At 37.2% G+C, this 7,500-nt stretch overlaps 1 long non-coding RNA gene across 1 annotated transcript in view; it reads right to left on the minus strand.

The window, feature by feature from the left end:
- The window catches only part of LOC117950553, a 16,302-nt gene extending 15,530 nt beyond the window's left edge, over positions 1–772 (minus strand). Inside the window, exon 1 of the long non-coding RNA XR_004657936.1 lies at positions 642–772. This is a non-coding gene — a long non-coding RNA (uncharacterized LOC117950553). The remainder of the gene's footprint in view (positions 1–641) is intronic.
- Between the last annotated feature and the right edge of the window lie 6,728 nt (positions 773–7,500).

Here is a 7,500-nt window from a genome sequence, read left to right on the forward strand (position 1 = left end):
ATCTGTAAAGTGTCTTGAGATAACTCTTGTTATGAATTGATACTATAAATAAAATTGAATTGAATTGAATTGAATTTATATTTATTCCCCAAATAAAGACTCTCCAGACCTTTTACCAACATCTGTAATTCAGTGAAACACATGGGGAATCAGTATGTAATAATTGGATGGGGATTTAAATCAAGTGAGAAACCCGGCACTGGACAAATCAAACCAAATATAAGGCCGGTACAAAAATCCCACTTAGCTATTGAGATCTTGGAAGAAGAACTATGATTGACATATATTTGGAGGCTTCTACATCTTTAGAAATTCATAGATAAATAAATCTGGTAAGGATGCCTCCTGGGCGCCTCCCTAGGGAGGTGTTCCAGGCACGTCCAGCTGGGAGGAGGCCTCGGGGAAGACCCAGGACTAGGGGGCGAGATTATATCTCCAACCTGGCCTGGGAACGCCTCGGGATCCCCCAGTCGGAGCTGGTTGATGTGGCTCGGGAAAGGGAAGTTTGGGGTCCCCTGCTGGAGCTGCTGCCCCCGCGCCCGATACCGGATAAGCGGTCGAAGATGGATGGATGGATAGATAAATAAAAATGAATTACTGACAGCCAATATGGATGCAGAAAAAAATAGGTCAACACAGACAAAAGCATTTTATACAATTGATCTTGAAATATGAATCAATAAACTGGAACGGCTCGGGATTAGGGGGATAGTGTTGAATTGGTTAAGTAATTATTTAAAAGGATGCAACAATTTTTGAAGTTGGAAGATTACACATCTGAATGTTTAGACAGTGCATGTGGTGTCTCCCAGGGGTCCGTATTAGGACCAAAACTATTTATCTTCAACATAAACAACAAATGTAAAGTAAAGTAAACTACTGAAATTTGTGTTATTTGCAGATGACACAAACAACTTTTGTTCTCGTCAGAATTTATACCAACTAAATTCATGATATTTGGCAATGGTTAATCAACCACTCAAGTTCAGTTATAGATAGAAGGTGTCAATATAGAAAGAGTATGTGAAATGAAAGCCCTTGGAGGGATTATAGATAACACGATTTGCTGGAAATCCCACATAAAACATATCCAAACAAAACTGTCTAGAAGTATTTCAGTCTTGTCTAAAGCCAATCACATTCTAGATTACAAATCACTCCACATTTTAATTTGTCCACTGGTGTTACAGTATTTAAATGACTGTGTATAGGTTTTGGGAAACACATCCAAATTCATTAAAATCATAATTTATACTTCAAAAAGAGCAATAAGAATAATTTGGATATTTGGGATATACCAATTCATTATTTTCGCAGTCTAAAGCATTAAAATTACTTTAGCTAGTCAAATTTCAAAGAGCAGTAATTATGTTCAAGGCTAGAATTAAATTTTTGCCTGGCAGCATATAGAAAAGATTTTCTGAAAGAGAGGGGGCTACAACTAAAGGGGAAAGTCAAGTTCTTTTGACTCCCAGTTTTTGAACTACTAGGAAAGGTTTCTGTTCCTGTCAGTGGCACTAACTTGTGGAATAAACTAAATGATGAATTAAAGCAATGCAACCAAACATATTCCATTTCAAAAAGATGTTCAAAGAAATTATATTTCAAAGTTACAGAAAATCACAGTGCTAAAATAACCTAGGCTTATGTTGAATAATTTGTAGTGTGTGTATAAATATTGTTGTGTATGGGTAAATAAATGTATGTGAATTGAACTTTTGAATATACTGTATAATTTCTTTGATTACAGATTTATTGTCACTGTTATTATATTAGGAAAGGCATAAAGGGGTAAGAGTAAATAGCTTTTACTTCTTCCTGCTCATTTTTGCACGTGTAAATAGTGGTTTTTAAGTACTGGAAATTAGGGAGTTTTATTTTGTTGTTCAACTGTTTTTATTACTATTTATTTCTGATATTTTATTTTTTTTACATTTTCAAAATAAAAGATATCAATCAATCAATCAGGTCGATGTTCGTAGAATACTTTACATTTAGTTTAAATTTTCTTATATAACATTATTGGAATCTAACCAAACCACATCATGATGTGTCAAGAGTAGAATAGAAAGTCACATGAATAACCACAGTTCTCTAAGAAAAGACAGCACATCTCTTCACACATTTACATATTTAATATATTCACAGGGGTCAAGTGATATGGATATTAAGACAAAACAACTCTGAATTGGATAAACACCTTACATTTTCTGGTTACAATTTTAATGGAGAGGGTCTTGTAGCAGTCAAATGCTGGAGAGACAACCTCTTCACTCGGAGAACCATGTTTACATATGTAACCCACCTCTCTACAAGTGTTTAGGGCTGCCCAACAGAGAAGAATGGCAAAACGTATTGTAGGACCTATTAGTGGACTCCTCTGTGCTTGTAGAATTTTGATTATGAGCAATCATGAGGACAGATAAAATGTGTTGTTAGTTAGACCAGTGTTTCTTATAAAAAGATAAAAAATGTCAGCAAAAGTATAAAATATTCAGATCAAACTCAACAAAGGTGTAGAAAGAAGAGAAACTGTATTGTATCCAGCAGAAACAAGAACACTGCTATTGAAAAAAAAAAGCAAGAAAAAAGTCACAATGTGAAAAAAATTGCACACATGGTGCTCTACAGGGACTCCTCAATGCTGATGCTGAAAATAACATTTACTGTCCACCTGAAAAACTGTCATCCATACAGGATTTTGAGCATAAATCATCCCATTCTGTACATAAAGCTGTTAGGGTGAATGGCTCTGCCTTCCAGATGGACTGTAATGTCAGCTAAATCTACCAATTCCCCACAGCTCACCTGGGCCAAACCTTCTCTATCAATATTAGTAAATGTCGACTTCCTGCTAAAAACAGACTTCCTGTTAGTGTTTGCATCCGTTCCAGTGCTTTTGTTGGGTGGATGTGACGTCTTCAAAAAAGGGCATCAGGGTTACCCTATGGTGACTTGATTCAGCATTTTCATTACCATCTCAGGGAGGTCAGGAGGGTTAGAACGAGGTAAGGGAAAGGATAGAAATTGGCAGCAAAGGTGAAGCAAGACCAATATATTAAACCTTTCTTCATACACAGTAGAAGGCTGGTGGTTGAGAGTGGTGATGCAGCACAGCCATTAATTGCAGCCCAGTGTTTTCTTAGTTCAGGACAACTTAAGCAATACACTGTCACTGTTGGTATAACATTTTAAATATGGGAGTTTTAAATACTCAGTAAATGTTAATATTTCATTTATGCATTACGACCTGTAATGCACATCCAGCTGGCAAGATAATCTATATTTGGGGAACCTCTGCATAGGATGTAGTAACTGAGTTGTTAACATAGACTTTAAAAACAAGGTTGTTAAGATGAAACAAAGCTCAGTAACTAATCAAAGAGCCTCAGTACAATCATCATGTCTCATGGTGGCAGGTTTGTCCACAAGTACACTTTGTAAACTTTATACACTTTGTAAATAAAATAGCTTCTTTCACTAAATAGTATTTCACACAATTCTTGAACACAACTTAACCTAACTCATTGCATCGTATGTACACTGGAGAAAATGTGTATTAAAGCAACAATGGTTCACCCATTCCTCCACAGACCATGGATAGAGGACAGCATGTCTACAAGCCATAAAAACTATTTACAATTTTTACAGATCTGAGCAGATTGCCTAAGAAAAAGGCTATGCCACATCAGCTCAACTATTTGGAGTTCTCTGAATCTGCTGTACATTCAGTGTAAATAGGTTGATATTCACATAGATGATGTGAATATCATGATGCTGCTCTAATGCTTGCCTTGGCTAGCACAAATAGTATTCTAAGAGGATCTTGGTCTCTTTCTCATAGTAGTAAGTGGTAATATTTGCCTTCTTCTTTATGTGAAATCCTAAGGCTAAAATTGAATATAACTAAAAAATCAGGACCGTTCTATTTTGTTTCACACACCCAATTGGCACTTACAACCTGCATGTATTTATCATGTGATTTACTCAGGCGGCAGCTCATCACACAATCATACATGCTTGTGTCTAACAAGTGTATTATTTTAGAGAAATAAAAAATGTAAATGAGTAAACAAACACAACTCTTCTCTTCCTGTGTATGGATAATACAATGGTCTAGATATTTCTCTATTGCCCTTTTTCTTTCAAAGAATACATTTTTAGTTATTAGCTATTTTAAGTAACTAAGTCAGTGCAGCTCATCTGCAGATATTTCCGTAGAATAAAGGTTCGTTCAACTTCCCATTTCTCAACTTAACCTTTTTAAGACATGTGTAGCTTTTTGCACATGCTCTTTAAAAGTATTAACTCTTCCTGCAAAACTCACCTTAGCAAATGTAGGGAATGTCCATCACTGCAACCACTGTTATCACATATCTTACTCTTATTTCTGCAGTCCTCACATACATGCTCATATAGAAGAAATACCATCCACTTTACTGCTGACATGCAAAGTGCGAATTATTCAAGGCACAGAATGCATAAGAAACTAGGGGCAAAACATTGACAGCCAATCAGAATAGCTTGCACGTTTTTTTTTTACAATATAACCCACAGGGCACTACCAGATTTTACCAAATGGTAATACATTTCCATGCAGCCGTGATCTGAGACACAAAATACCTCTGTAAGTAAGACAAAAAGTGAAATATTACCTTAAAGTGAAAGTTCACCCCAAAATGAAATATAGATATTTTCCCTTTTTCCTGTAAGCTACAGTGCTGCTTTCAATGCAGACTACATCTGCCCACCGTATCACCGTGCAGAAAGAAGCATACTCATGCATGAGAGGCTTGTCCTTCTAGGCTGAGCTATAACTGTAGCTTACCGATACTGTTAGATCACTTGAGCTAGCTAAAGGTGAGCTCAGCTGAGAAAGACACCATTAACGTTTACATCTCATGCTGTCACAAGCATGAGCTCCTTAGCGTGCGTGGTGATACGGTTGGCAGGATAGTTCGGCAAAAAGAAAATGGTTCTTACATTAAACTGCTCACAACCAGGGCTGTGGATTATTTTGAGTAACCAGGTCATGATTTCTGGAAAGAGACATTGCTGTTGTGTTTTTCAACTGTATTCTTTTGGTGCTTTTAGCACCACAAAACGAGGGCCATCTAGTTCCATTATATTTGAGAATGTAGACTTCTCAATCGCTGACACTGGGCAACTCACACCAAGCAATCTATATTGATAAATAGCACTACAGGTAAACGGAAAAATACTGTATATATTTTTGATTTTAGGGTGAACTGTCTCTTTAAGAGAAGTAAACGTAGACAAATCTCTTTCTAGCTTGTTCATGATGCAAAGCACCTCCTGTCATCCTGTCTGCAGGCCCAGCTGACAGCCTGTCGTTTAACGTGGCTGGCAGCCAACCAATGCCACTATGCTGATTGCCTCTGCCTCCATCCCAAATCCACCTTGTTCAGAGCTAAAGTTGGCTTAGAGGGCGCAGCAGGTAGCCAGGCCAAAGGGCACTGGCAAGGTCCAAATGCCAGGTCATATCATGTGTACTCAGACCCTGAGACAAGCATCCCAACACTGTGCAGCCAAGCATGTTTTTTTTATTCATGCAGGTCATTATAGCAGCGCCTGGCCTGCATGGTGCGTTGCATAGTCAGAACAAATCATGACACCTTAGGCATAACAGTTAAATATACCAAACAAAAGCAGGACTAACTCAAAAGTACTCTGAACCTCTGAATAAAGAATATTATGAGTCAAACTGTGACCGTTTTATTTATGATTTTACTATATTAGATTTTTTTTAGATTAGATTAAACCCCCATATTTTATTTCTGTGTCATCAAAGTCCATCATCTAACAGGAAATTAAATAGAAACACACCTAAAACAGAATCATGAGAGACTCCTGCATTGATTTAGATTGTACTGTATGTGATTAGGGACATTACACTATATTCAGAAATTTAATTCTCAACGTCAGTACCTCATATAAATACGAGTTGAATCCCAGTATGTCTGACCAGCCCAGAATCTTGGGGATTCCGTCTACATTGGACAATGCACCTCCTCTGGATTTCCACAGGACTCGTCACAGACCTGCAATTAACGTTTGTGTTTTTAGAAATAATTATGGCCAGCTTTGTCTAAACTTTGCACGTTTTTTAACCTATCCGCTACCATTCCTAAATCTTAGATTATGTCAATCTTTCCTGTTGCCATGTGCAGAAATTGTAGAAAGTGCATTGCAGCAATATTGCCAGAGTTATTTTTACAGCTTTCAATAAGACATTTTCTTAAGCATTTGGGATGTAATTGTTCTTTTAATGAAATATGTGCTGTTTGGAGGATGAGAATTCAGTAATCTTCTATAACCTGTGTTTATGAGCTGGTAAACAAAAAACTGACAAAATCCATTTTACACAGACCTGGCAACCTCTTGTACTGTATAAAGAAAGAGAGCATGAAGAAACTGGGCTACAGTACATGCAAACCAGCTTTTCATCTTGTCAGTGGAGCGCAACCAGACCAGACAGGTGGAGTAAATACACAGCATCACCTTAACCAGACAGGCTGAAACAGCAAAACTAGCAAAAAAACACAACACAGCATACGATACAGCCTGTGTATAATGGACAATAAACACAAAGAAAATATTTATACCAGCCTGACAGGAAGAATTTGGCTTTCTCCACCTGAGGGATCCCAGGGGACGCCTTATGGCGGCCCTTCAGCAAGTTGACAGATATCACAGCAGACAAGGCACCCGCTGAACAGTTCCTCAATTCCTTGTTACAGTAAATAGTCAGTTAGGACTTTCCCTAAACTGTGCCTGAGTATTTGTATTTATCATAATCTAATACTTACACAAAATGCGATGAAAGAGGAGAAGTCCATGGCAACACATTTACTTTAACCACAAACTTGCTGCAAGGTTCTGTTGTCCCTGTATTATCTTTGCCAGTATTCATTTACATCACAGTGTGATAAAAGACAACCGGATATCCCATGAAGTAGTGTAGCTTTTATAGATTAGTTTTTATATAGAATCCTTACCTTTAAACTGAAACCTGAGAACCAATGATTGACTGATTGAATTAGACACGGAATAAAAGAAAATCCAAGCTGCTCTTCCCCATCAAAGTCAGTTTTCATCAAGGTTCCATGAGTGGAACACCTCGTTCACTCACACTCTATTGTGATAGAGATGGAGTGAAATAGACAGCAAGTACTATAGCACAGTTAGTATTACATCAAAATCCAGTGGCTATTCTTTTCATTTTCATGGTTGTTGCAGACAGACCCACTATAAATGTCGAGCCAATTTACAGATGTCAAATTTGATGTTATCAGACAGTTAGGAACAGACTAGATGTGATACAATGCGCTTTGTAATGACTGATAAATTGACATGTGGATTTAAGGCATTTTTTTGTAGGGTTATTTGTGCATTTAAAGAATGTGAGTAGAGCATTTATGAGGAAAGAGGCTTATTCCAAATACTTAAGTTACAATAGTAATCTTGTCAGATTTTATT

Source organism: Etheostoma cragini, chromosome 9 (genome assembly GCF_013103735.1).
Source record: "Etheostoma cragini isolate CJK2018 chromosome 9, CSU_Ecrag_1.0, whole genome shotgun sequence".
Taxonomy (NCBI): Eukaryota; Metazoa; Chordata; class Actinopteri; order Perciformes; family Percidae; genus Etheostoma; species Etheostoma cragini.